The following is a 14041-nucleotide window of genomic DNA, read 5'->3' on the forward strand; positions in this document are numbered from 1 at the left end:
AATTTTGAAACTGCCTACTGCCTAATCTGAAAATATGTGACTGATCGCGTGCTTTTTGTGCTTATATGTTGAGGTTAACTTGAGCCTTTCATTGCTAGTATGTGCAGTCCTACCTGTTTTGAATGTCGCCTAGTTTTTATCATTTTGAGCATCCTAAGTAAAGTCTAGAACCACCCAATAGCTCCAAAGCTTCTTGGACCATAGGTATGGGACGGGTAATGCACGCATAGGACATGGCTTAGAATTGAATTAGAGCGCCTTTAAGTAAACAACTTCAACATAGTAATTGGGTAGCAGGAAATGATAGTCTGTGCCCACTGAATAATATGAGCAACCCCAACCTTAAGGGAGTTGTGAAGTATTATTTATTTTGCACGGGGTGATCATTTAGGCTAAAAAACTTAGGACTCCTCTTTTCCTTTATATACTTGTTATCTACACTTAGTCATTTAATATAGACCAATTTAGTTGTATCCTTATAGTCATTAAGATTTGTACTAATTCTCACATGTTATAATAAGACTCTTCGACTTCTAACCTCTCTTTATTTATTTGATCACCTAGTCTAATTAGACAATCCACATAGCATAAATTTTGGTCGGGACCCACAATTGTATACCTCGAAGAGTGCCTAACACCTTCTCTTCGAGGTAGTTTTAGTCCTTACCCGATCTTTGGTGGCGTTGACTAGTCAAATAGAGTTATTCGCAAATAGTTGCCCTATCGCACCTTAAAAATCGTTAGGTGGAAGCTCTTCTCTTTTAATACCTCATTTAAAAGGGTTATCACTCGTCAAATCCCGCTTTCGCGAGAAAAAGGAGTGCGATAGTGGATGAGTGCATTGCTAGGATTAGATGTGCACTTTGAGAATGAGGGTCTCATGGAACATTGTCTAGCTTTGATAAACTGGGATATGGACCTCAGCAGAACCAACACAGATTCAGATACTACAACATGTGGAGTCAAGCCACAAATTATTAGCAACAAGTGAAAGAAAACTGGGACAAGAGCATAGAGGGTACATGTATGTATAGACTGGTGGAGAAACTCAACAGGCTCAAGTTTGTTCTCAAAGCAATAAACAGATGCCAATTTAGTGATTTTGAAGGCAAAGCTATACTGGCACAAAGGTAATTGGAGGAATGTCAAAAGGCACTGCAAAGGGACCTTGTTAATCTGGAACTAATAATGAAGGAAGGCCAGCTTTCCAAGCAATGCCAAATATGGACACAAGAACTGCAGCAGAAGTACAAAATGCATTGGTTGAATGCAGGGGGCATGAAGACTAAGTTCTTCCACAGCATGATTAAAGCCAAAAGGAACTTCAATAGAATCTTTACTATAAGAGATTGTGAAGGGATCACAAAGACTACTGCACCTAATATAGCTAAAGTTTTTGTGGAATTTTACAAGAACTTTCTAGGTAAAAATGCACAAGAAGAACCAGAGTGTGTAGTGCAACTGTAATAGAAGGGCCTGTGATTTCAACTGAACAAAGGAGAATGCTGATAAGTAGGGATTTTGATCGCTTATTTGCTCTCTTTTACTTGTGTTTTAGCTAAAAAATGCTTAAGGTATTTCCAAAAACTAATGAAATGTGCTTACTTGCAGGAATATTGGGAAACGAGCCACAGAAGTCAACTCATAAAGGAGTCAAAAGTGAACAAGAACCAAAACATGGAAAATATGCCAACAGTGTGGACTGTATAATTCTAGTGCAGTTGCAGGGGGGAGATTCAAAGAATAGTGTTGGGCCAGCTAAAGGAATGCGGACCGCACTAAAATTGTGCGGCCGCAGTCATTATTATGCGGTCCACAGGTTTGAAGAATTAGAGAGCTGTTTCAAGTCCAAAAGCAGAGAGTGCAGACCGCATAACTTTTGTGCGGCCGCATAATCAGAAGTGCAGCCGCACTCATTTTCATGCGGACCGTGAGATTGACATGACGGAATCTGTAGTGCCCAAGGCCAAGTCACTAACGCCAAGGCCTCCTTCTCTATACAATCAAAGACTTGCAAAGAAAAACAGTGAAAACCAGTTCAAAACGTTTATTGATATGATGAAGAGTTTGTCAATTAATGTGCCATTTATTGAGGCATTAGAACAAATGTCGGGATATGTACAATTCATGAAGGATTTGGTAACCAAGAAAAGATCAATGAATTTTGAGACCATTAAGATGTCTCATCAAGTGAGTATTATTGTGTACTCAATGGCTCCAAAGTTGGAAGATCCGGGCGCTTTCACAATCCCTTGCACTATTGGGAGCTCCTATTTTGCCAAAGCATTATGTGATCTCGGGGCAAGTATCAAATTGATGCCCTATTCGGTGTTCAAAACTTTGAAAATTGGGCAACCAAGACCCACATCCATGAGGTTGCAAATGGCAGATCGAACAATGAAAAGGCCTTTGGGTATTATTTATGATGTATTGGTTCGAGTTGACAAGTTCATCCTCCTAGCAAACTTTGTGATCCTTGATTGTGAAGTGGACTATGACGTGCCTATTATTTTGGGTAGACATTTCCTTGCTACGGGGAAGGCTCTTGTTGATGTGGAAGCCAGTGAGCTCACTTTCCGGGTGGGTGAAAAAAAGGTGGTCTTCCATGTATGCAAATCAATGAGGCAGCCAAATATTAACGAAGTTTGTTCGTTCGTGGATTTGGTGACAAACGTGATTGTTGATGATGCTAGTGCCACAATGAACGTTGAAAACAAATTGAAAGCCCTTTTGCTCAACCTTGATAATGATAAAGAGAGTGATGGTTATGTGGAGTGTGTAAATGCATTGCAAGGCATGGGGTCGTACACTTATGAGCCCCGAAAGCTATCTTTGGATCTTGAAAATCGGAAGACTCCTCCAACAAAGCCCTCAATCAAGGAGCCTCCTACCTCGGAGTTAAAGCCATTGCCCCCCGCATCTCAGGTATGAATTCCTTGGCTCTTCATCTACTTTACCGGTTATCCTTTCTTCTTGCTTAACTAACATGCAGGTAGAGTCCACATTGGAGGTGCTACAAAGGAGGAAAAGAGCAATCAGATGGACTTTGGCGGCTATCCGGGGCATAAACCTCGCCTTTTGCATGAACAAGATTATTTTGGAGGAGGGTGCCAAACCCTCTGATGAACACCAAAGGAGGCTAAATGAAGCAATGTAAGAGGTGGTGAAGAAGGAGATAATCAAGTGGTTATATGCCGGGGTTGTGTACCCCATTTTCGATAGCTCGTGGACCTCTCTGGTGCAATGTGTCCCAAAGAAAGGGGGCATGATTGTGGTAACAAATGACAAGAATGAATTGATCCCAACAAGAACCGTCACCGGGTGGAAAGTGTGCACTGACTATAGGAAGCTCAACAAAGTTACTCGAAAAGATCATTTCCCGCTTCCATTTCTTGACCAAAAAGTCATATCATTATGTTGTTGATAATTCATATGTGTTGTGGGTAGTTGTTGGTCCCAATTGATGTAAAATTGATTCACTTTAGGCCAGTTGAAATATCCCCTTTTCTAGTGAAGGTGGGAATTGCCTTATTTGCTTGAGGACAAGCAAAAGCTTAAGTTTGGGGGAGTTGATAAGTAGGGATTTTGACCGCTTATTTGCTCTCTTTTACTTGTATTTTAGCTCAAAAATGCTTGAAGGTATTCCCGGAAACTAACGAAATGTGCTTACTTGCTGGAATATTGGGAAACAAGCCAAAAAAGTCAAAATCAACTCATATATGAGTCAAAAGTGAACAAGAACCAAAACAGGGAAAAAATGCCAGTAGTGCCAACCGCACAATTCTAGTATGACCGCAGAGGGGAGAATCAGAGAGTAATGTTGGGCCAGCTAAAGGAATGCGGACCCCACCACAATTGTGCGGCCATATGAGGTCAAGTGAGACCGTAGTCATTATTATGCAGTCAACAAGTTTGAAGAATCGGAGAGCTGATTCAAGTCCAAAAGTAGAGAGTGTGGACCGCATCACTTTTGTGCGTCTGCATAATCAGAAGTGCGGCCGCACTCATTTTCATGTGTACCACAGAAGCCCTAAAGTTCCAAGTCTGAATTCCTAAGAATGCGAACCGCACGATAATTGTGTGGCCGCAGAAGCCCATTGTGTGGACCGCACCAGAATTATGTGGCCGCACAACCTTCGTACGGGCATTTTTGTCAGATATTTTCAAATTAGTATAAATAGAACTTTTTGTCATTTTTAGGTTAAGTTAGTTTGCAGGAGTGCACCTGAGCCATTTTCTTTATTTTTGAGTTATTTTGTACTAGACTAACTTCTAAACATTAGATTTTCCTTATCCAATCAATTATTATGCATTTTATCTTAATTTTTTTGTATTTCTTTATTTTTCATGAGTAGCTAAATCTTTAGCTAGGGTTGTGGCTCAACCCTAGTGTGGGTACTTAATGTGTATTTAATTTTAGGGCTTGTTTGTGATTGGGTTAGTGATATTTAGCCTTGTTTATGCTTGAATTCTAGAATTAATGGTTGCAAATATTGATTCATGCCTTTTCGACCTAGTCTTTATTTGAGAAAGAAAGACTAAGTTTAGGAAAACTTGGCTAACAGGGAATTGGAGTGAACTCAAGAAATCTATAGCCACAATTAAAGGGTCAAATCTAGAGATAGTAAGACCCGACTTGAGCATATATCACTTGATTTGTGCAATACCCATTTGGGCTTGAGAAATCCAAATTGGGTAAGATCACTCAAAGTACCAAGAGATATAGAGTGAGTAATTACGTGTGATTGCTATATTAGGTTCCCGATTAATAAAACTTTCCATATAGTTTACAACCCGTTAGGTAGCCACCTAGGTTGAAGTCATAACCCTAGATCCTTTATAATTTGAAAAACAATCAAAACCCCAAAACATTGTCTTCTAGTTTGTTACTTGCAATCAGTAGCTAAAATAGAAATAGAACGACCAACAAGAATGTGGAAGTGCAAATTGAGGCACATTATACAATTGCACTAGGTGTAGACCTAATCCCATTTCTAACCCCTAAGGATTCGACCCCGACTCGTGTTGGGATTTATTATTGCTTCGACCGCCTCATTACCTATAATTATGGTGTGCATATGGGCGACATCAAATGCTGACAGCAGAATTCAGTGTTCAGGAGATAAAGAAAGCTTTATGGGACATTGCTGGGAAAAAAACACCAGGACTAGATGGATATGGAAGTTAGTTCTTCAAAGACTGCTGGGAAACCATTAAAGAAGACTTAATAGCAGGGGTGATGGAGTTTTTCCAGAGCAGGAAAATCACTAAAAATATGGAACAATACAGTTCTCACATTGATCCTAAAGTCAGACCATGCAAACACAGTAAGTGCCTACAGGCCAATTGCACGTTGCAATACTGTCTATAAAATAGTATCCAAAGTTCTCTCTAACAGGTTGAAACTAGTATTTTCGGAGATTATATCCCCCAATCAAAGTGCATTTGTAGTTGGGAGAAACATAGTACAAAACATCTTCATATGCCAAGACTCGGTGAGGCATTACAACAAGAAGCGGACAACTAGTAGTTTCCTGATTAAAATAATTTTGAAGAAGGCATATGATATAGAGGAATGGGAGTTTGTAGAGGAGATGCTACATGCCATTGAATTTCCTCAACAATACATTAAATGTGTCATGAACTGTATCACATTGTGCACTACTCTATAGCTATAAATAGAGGATTGTATGGTAGCATTAAAAGGGAAAGTGGACTAAGGCAAGGGGATCTAACATTCCCATTACTATTTGTTATATGCATGGAGTATTTCACTAGTATAATGGGGGTTGTAGCTAAACAAGAGGGCTTTGGGTATCATACCAAATGCAGGAATTTAAAGCTGAACCACTTATGCTTTGCTGGATGATGTACTGCTCTTCAGCAAAGGGTAATTCCAATCAGTACTTCTGCTCCTTAGGGGATTAAAGACATTCTCCAACACAACAGGGCTACGCACAAATGCCAACAAATCAAATATCTTCAGTGTAAATATAAACCCTTACAGTTTAAATGACCCGATTGAAATGACTAGATACAAAAAAAAGAATCCTCCTTTTAGATACCTTGGTGTGCCTATTTAAGCAAAGACAAACTAAAAAATGAATTGTGAAGTTTTGCTTGATAAGATGACAACAAGAATTAAAAGTTGGGGTACCGGGCATCTTTCCTATGCTAGGAGAGTTGCTTGTTAACTCTATACTATTACACATTCACAGCTATTGGTCCTCCATATTCATTCTACCAAAGCATGTACTTAAAGGCATCATACAATATATAGAAATTTCCTCTAGGATGGAATAATTGTCACAAACAGACCTCCCCTAGTGGCATGGGACCTAGTATGCAAGGCCAAGAATGAGGGTGGACTGGGGATCACTGATTGCATTAAATGGAATGAAGCAGATATTGCAAAATATGTCTGGAATGTGGCACAGAAAGCTGACAACTTATGGATAAAATAGATAAACAACATATACTTGAAAGATAAGGCATGATGGCAATAAAAATGTCCAATGGATTGTTGCTGGTACTAGAAGAAGATATGCAAAATTACATATGAGTTTGAACATGTCTTCATACACGATGAATGGCAGCATACTAATGGAAATACACTGTGAGAAGTGGGTACAAATGGAGAATGAGAGCTAAAGAAGCATGGCCATATGGAAGATAGGTGTGGAGTAAACTGAATATACCCAAGCACATCCTTATATGCTGGCTGACCATGCACCAAAGGCTGATGACCAAATCTAGACTATGCCATCTTGGCATAAGCCAAGATGATAGATGCCCAATATGTGGGATGCATGAGGAAACTACACAGTATCTGTTCTTTGAATGTCCCTTCTCTAAACAATTCTTACCGGAGCTGCTACTGTAGCTAGGGATACGACTACAACAAACTGATATAGCTGGAATATAGAGACGAATGGCCAGAATCACCAAGGGCAAGAGATGTAGGGAAGTGGTAATGGCTACAATTGCAACACTGGTCTACTGGATATGGAAAACACGTAATAATGCAGTGTGGGAGATAAAACTACCAACTACAGGGTATGTAATACATCAGATCAAACAGGAATGCAGATTGGGGAAGATAAACTTTGTAACTAAAAAGTTGAGTATTAGAGAAAAGGAATGGATAGACAAAGTACTTGGATAATAGAGTTATAGGTTCATATTATTTTGTTGTTTCTTGATAGGGGAAGTGTGTAGATAGAAAACAGAAAGGGAAGAAATAGTTAGAAAGGAGAGAAAATGAATCATGTAACAGGTTGTGGTGATGAATCAATAAAAAAAATTCTTCACCAAAAAACTGACATACTAACACGTGTCCCGTAAAGTTTTCCCTCTAAACAAGACTCTCAAACCCCTTATGGCTACATTGTGGATGCTACTGAATGAAAGGAAGGATCCTCAATTTATAGAAGTCCAAATATTTTCCTAGAAGAAAAAGGACTAGCCAAGTATTGAAGAATTATAATTTCCTTCTAAGAAAAGAAAAACTCAATTACGATAAACATGTTGTCCTTTCCTTCAAGAGGTAGGAAAATCAAGTAAGGTAAGAAAATCTGAACAACATCTAACACCTTCCCTTTCATACTCATTTGTTCCGAATATTTTTGGATGTTAAAGCAAATTGTTGTTATAGAAAACATATATTATAATAGAACATGAGATTTGATTCTGAAAAAATTTGACTTTTATAGAAAAGTGTTGTTAAATAAGAATGTTGTTATAGAGAGGTATGACTGTATATACCATAGCTTAAATATTGAGAATAATTTAGAAGTTTTGAAACTAATTGGTAGATCAACTTTTACAAGGTGTGATAATTCCCTTGTTGTATAAAAGGCGGATTCACTTTCTCATAAATAGTTTGGGAAACATCAAACCAACGATCTTTGTGAATCAACTACGTACAATGAGAGAAGTGCCACCAGTATTTATTCCATTCTCTGATAGAAGCTCGACAAGTTGCTTCTCTAAACTTATATATATATATATATATATATATGCAAGGCGCAACTAGCATATAATATGTGGGTTCCGTCGAACTCATTAACTTTTGTTCAAACCCTATATTTATTTTAAGAAATCTATTAAATATGTACAAGTTATTAATTAAAATTGGGAAATTTTCACATTAGAACAACTCGGCTCCATACTTTTCAATTTTATAGCCCATATTTCAATTTACAACTAACTAGCCCAAAAATATTGGGCTAAGATTCAACATCCAACTCCAATAGGTTCTCAAAATTATTATTTAATTTTTAAAAAAGATTCCTCAAGCTTTTAAATTAATTTTCGAATCAGTAACTGTGACTCAAATATATCTTCAATTTTCTTACATTGCAAGCAGGTGACACAAGAGGAGAAGCAAAAAATACACGGTCCCTTGAAGTATATGTAGAAGATGTGAGGAGAAGAGAGAGTGAAAGCAATGATTGTGAGAACACAGATTTAACTCCATAGCGTTTAGAAGCAATATGGTTGTAAGAACACAGATTTTGAATTTTCTAGTGCTTTCAAAATATGTACAATGTGGGTTAGGTGGGGTAATATTTAAAAATATGGGCTATTTTTTTGTTATCGTGTGAAGTCATGTGTATTTTCTTGTAATTCTTTCATTAAAATTTAATAATTTAAAAGGACAAGAATCTCGAACTCATAAACTTCAAATTCAAGCTCCGCCTCTACTTACGCGCGTGATGTCAAATCTTTAGACTTCAATTGGCATCATGAGTTGATGGAGTACTTCCTTTCTAACTTACAACCTCTGTTAACTATATATTCCTCTTCGCTCTTTTGTTTGATTGATGCTTTCGTCTACTTTTGAATAAGTTTAGATAGCAGGTAATATTATTATATGCTGCTTGTTTTTACCACCATAAAGTTCAATTCTATACACTACACTTCAAGGAAGCATCTATACATATGCATGTGACATGTGACCATTAATTTTCTTGTAAGAATTTATTAATTTTGTAGGGAATATTTTGTAACGAATAATTTGTCCCTAACCCATCGCACTTTGTGGCACATTTAATAGCCAAAATATCAAATATCTTTTCTAAAAGTCTAGACTACTAGTGATATTGTCTTCTTTTGCTACAGACCTGCACGATTTTAAAACACGGCACTAGGTTTTAAGATTTGTTTACTTATATACCGAACATCTCTCTCGTATTTTATCGATGTAAGATTCACACGGGATGTCACATATCCCCCATTAGGGACTTAGTGTGACCGCTGAGGTTTGGCCCATCATTTTTCAAGGTTGCACGCGAAGTGGCATTAATACCATATGCATATATAATAGTCCAGTCCATTAGTGATATTATTCGCTTTGAATCTAAGCTTATGTAGCTTTAAAATGTGTCACTAGGGTTTAAGGCTTATTTACTTATACACCCAACATCTCTGTGCTTTATCGGGATTCACCTTGTCATATCTTTGTGAAAAACAACGAATTTAATCCCCAATTACGAAAACAATCGGTCACAAAAGATTATGATAGAAGTGCATAATCCAGCTCAGAATGAAGTCTTAATGTATACATAAAATTCGGGACTTTCAAATGCTTTCTCTTCGAACATTTTAGTTTTTGTCCCAAAATAAGAGGAGGATATATTGGCGTGTGGCTCATCGATGATCCGTAGGCATTCTTTAGATGTGATCCTGTTTGCGATAAATGTCTAATTGACAATAATATTCCAATATTCAAGGAACAAAATTAACTGTCTTATTTATTCAGGCTTTTGATTCGTTAAGGATACAAAATATCTGGCTCTTTCATTCATATATGTAAGCATATATTGTCGAAACTGCCTCGAATCAATATACTTGATTTTGAAGTTATATGTTGTGCATACAGTGTATTCGGTTTTTATGCTAGATTAAGTGGATCTGCAATAACATATGTAATTCCTCCTAGAAAACTAAATATAATAACACTTAAGATCCAATTTTAATATGTTGTTACTAGTTAAATTATATTGATAATGTAAATATTCTTTACACTAGGGGTGTACAAAGAAAACCGACAAACCGCACCAACCCGATAATCCGAGTCAAACCGAGAAAAAAAAATTCGACTATGATTTGGTTTGGTGTTGGAGAAAAAAAACCCGACCATAATTAGTTTGGTTTGGTTTTAACAAAAGAAAGTCAAACCGAAACCAAACCAACCCGATATTACATATATAGAAATTTTATATATTTAATATATAAATATGCTTATTGTGATGTAATTTATAAATATTTCTTAAACTTTTTCATAATTTTTCTTTTAAGGTATTATTTCAAGGTTGGACTTAGAACTTTTGAATGTTCCAATAAGTTTTATAGCTATTAATATTAGTAACTTAAATAATGCTAACAAAAGCCCAAACCAAAATTAAATCAATATTAATGTTAACAAAAGACATTTAATTCAATACTACAAACGGTAATGTATTGAATATCTATTTTTTGTTTTTCAATAATTTAGAAAAAAATGCATAACCTCTTTTTATTTTTTCTTTAGCGTTTAGTCATGTAATTAATACTCCTTTATTAATCTACTTATTTTAGCATGACTTAGTACTTTAAGATTATGTTTATTTTTATTATGGCTTTTTAATTAGCAATATTTATATTACATAATTTTGTTGTCTTTATTGTTGAATATTTTAGGATAATACTATGACACACGTCATATTTTGTATTATTTTCTTTGAAAATATCTTATATAGTTGTATCTTACTAGGATTAAAGAAATATTTTGAGCACAAGTTATATGTTTTGTGCTACGAAGATTATATCGGAAAACCCACCGAAAAAACTCGAAAAACTCGAGAAAAATCGAGATTGAAAATCTCGAGTTTTATTGGTTTGGTTTGGTCTTTAGATTTAATAACCCGACACAATTAATTTGGTTTGGTAATTGCAAAATCTGAACCAACCTGACATATTATATACGGTAAAATCTGAGGGACCGATTTTATGATCATTTCGGGGCTCGAAAGATGCGCCTCTTAAAGCCCGAGGAAGGGCTCGAAGTGCGATATCGAAGAGTCTCTAAAATGCTTGGCTCGGAGATAATACGGGTCGACAACGGCCATAGAAAAATGGGGAGTTCCCTAGGCACTTGATGGGAGTTAGCAGGTTGACATGCGCCCGTACCGAGGCATTAAATAGCTGTATCAATCTCATATCTTTGTAATAAATACACTTGTACCATACTAGGATTCCCCTCATATATAATGGGGATCCTTGTCATTTTGTAGACATCTTATGCTCAATACTAAATACACAAGAACATATTCTCTTGCTCTCATTACCCTCATTTGTTGCTTATATCCATTATTGTTCTTCATTTATTGCTTATCATTGATCATAAAGAGCCGTTATTTTAGCTCTCATAACTGTTAGTCCTCCCTCGGTTGCTCTAAGCTGGCCGCCCAACTCAACCTCGAGGCCCCGATTTCCAACCGTTGGGTTAGACTATCACATCGTTTTTAAGCTATAATGTGACGACCCGGCCAGTCGTCTCATGAGTTACCGCTCTGTTTTTCCCATTTCTTCTTCTTTATGCCTTGTTTATCCGTGTTATGTGGTATCGGGTTGGTCATATCGAATCCGGAATGATTTTAGTAAGGTTGAGACACTTAGTCTCTTTTAAGGAAGCTTAAGTTGGAAAACATCAACCAGATGTTGACTTATGCGTTAGAGGGCTCGGATGTGAGTTCTGATGGTTCGATTAGCTCTGTGAGGTGATTTATGACTTAGGAGTGTGATCGAAATGAGTTTTGGAGGTTCGGAGTAGATTTAGGCTTGAATTGGCGAAGTTGATATTTTGGCAATTTCCGGTTAGTAGGCAAGATTTTGATATATGGGTCGGAATGGAATTTCGAGAGTTGAAGTAGTTCCGTTGAGTCATTTGGGATGTGTGTGCAAAATTTCAGGTCATTCGGATGTGGTTTGGTTGGGTTTTTGATCAAAAATGAAATTTGGAAGATTTAAGAAAGTTTGGCTTGAATCTGATGTGTTTTGGTTGATTTGATGTTGTTTGAGGTATTTTGAAGGTTGGTACAAGTTTGAATAAGGTATTAGGTTATGTTTATGCTTTTGGTTGAGGTCCCCCGGGCCTCCGTGTAATTGCGGATGGTTAACGGAGAAGTTTGGACTTTGTTGCAGCTGCTGAATTTGTTGCTTCTGGTATTTTCACACATGCGGATTGGGGACCGCAGATGCGGCGCCGCATAAGTGGAGGATTTGATCGCAGAAGCGAAAAGGGCTTGAGGAGCAGGAACCACAGAAGCGGCTAAGAGACCGCATCTGCGATGTCGCAGATGCGGGTAGGAGACCACAGATGCGGACTAATGGGAATAAGTGATTTCCGCATAAGTGGGTACTGGGTCGCAGATGCGAAAATATCTGGGCAGAAAGTATAAATTGTGGCCTTCGCGAATTTTAGCTAATTTCACCATTTTTGACTTCGGCTTTGGAGCTTTTTTGGACGAATTGAAAGAGGGATTTCAAGGGAACTTCAATGAGGTAAGGAATTTGGATCTAAAACTCGTTCCTATGCTATTATTTCACGGATTAGAACTAGAAATTATGGAAATTAAGGGTGAAAATTACGGAAACTAGAGCTTGAAAACTTAGACTTTTGCTTGAGGATCTGAAGGACCATTGGAGGTCGAATTTCTGAATTTTTGATATGTATGAACTCGTGGAGAGATAAGGAATCTATTGGTGTAAAAATTATCAAATTCTGAGAAGTACACCCGGGGGTCGGGTTTTGGCAATTTCGAGATTTATGTCGTATTTTGATTATTTTCGCTTGGGCTTCGTTCTCTTAGCATATTTTGACGTCCTCGTTCTGATTTTGGATAAATTCGATGCGAGTGCAGGCCGATTTGAGGGGCAAAGGCGTCGCGAGCTAGCTCTGACCGGTTCGAGGTGAGTAATGATTGTAAATGATGTTCTGAGGGTTTGAAACCCCAGATTGCACATCGTAGTGCTATATTGAGGTGAGGCACACGCTTGATGACGAGTGTGGGGTCATGTACTATTGGGGGTTGTGACTTGGTCTGTCCCGATTGATGATTTTACCGCGTATTTAACTGAAATCTATTTGCTATCATCATTATTTGGGTTGAATGTCTTATTTAGGCTTCGTGCCAACTATTTGAACCCTTCGGGGATTTTTACTGATATTTCCTCACTATTTGACTTTATACTTAAACTCAACCATGTTATATTTTACTATTTTTCGTACTCATCCATGTTTACTCTGTTTTAACACTTACATGATCTTTTAGATGATATTTTGGGATCAGAAACATGTTTTACTACTGCCTGAGTGGCTTGTGAGGATTTTTGACTGAGTAAGGCTGAGGGCCTATGTTGTGAGGAAACATTTGATACTGATTATGAGGTCGAGGGCCTAAGCTATGTACGCCACGAGGTGGATTGATTGATATGAGGCCGAGGGCCTAGTGATGATGCCACGAGGTGGCTTGATATTGCGCTTGGGCCGTAAGGGGCCCCTCCAGGAGTCTGTACACCCCTAGTGAGCGCGGGTACCCATTGTGATGTGAGATTGAGCCCGAGGGGCTGGTATTGTTCTATGTGATTGCCCGAGGGGCTGGTACTATTCTGAGATATTACCCGATGGGCAGATTTGTCTATACTATGCCCGAGGGGCGAGCCTTTATGTGTTTACTTTTCATAATTAACTGTCAATTACCTGCTTAATTATTGAAAAAGGCTTTTCATGAAACTACGTTTGAGTTAAAGAATTTTACCTATCTTTTACTGGTTTACTGTTTTAATTGTTTTACTGCTTCATTATAGAATGCTTTGTGCCTTACGTGATTTCTTGCTTTCAGTCTTTATTTACATTTGTTACTCACAGAGTTGGAGTACTTACTTTACTCCCTGCACCCCTGTGTGCAGATTCAGGCATTGCGGATCCTGCTAGTGCGAGTTGAGAGCTCCTGGCAGATATCGGAGTCCACGAGGTAGCTGCTTGACGTCCGCAGTC

This window comes from Nicotiana sylvestris, chromosome 5, assembly GCF_000393655.2.
Source record: "Nicotiana sylvestris chromosome 5, ASM39365v2, whole genome shotgun sequence".
Lineage (NCBI taxonomy): Eukaryota > Viridiplantae > Streptophyta > Magnoliopsida > Solanales > Solanaceae > Nicotiana > Nicotiana sylvestris.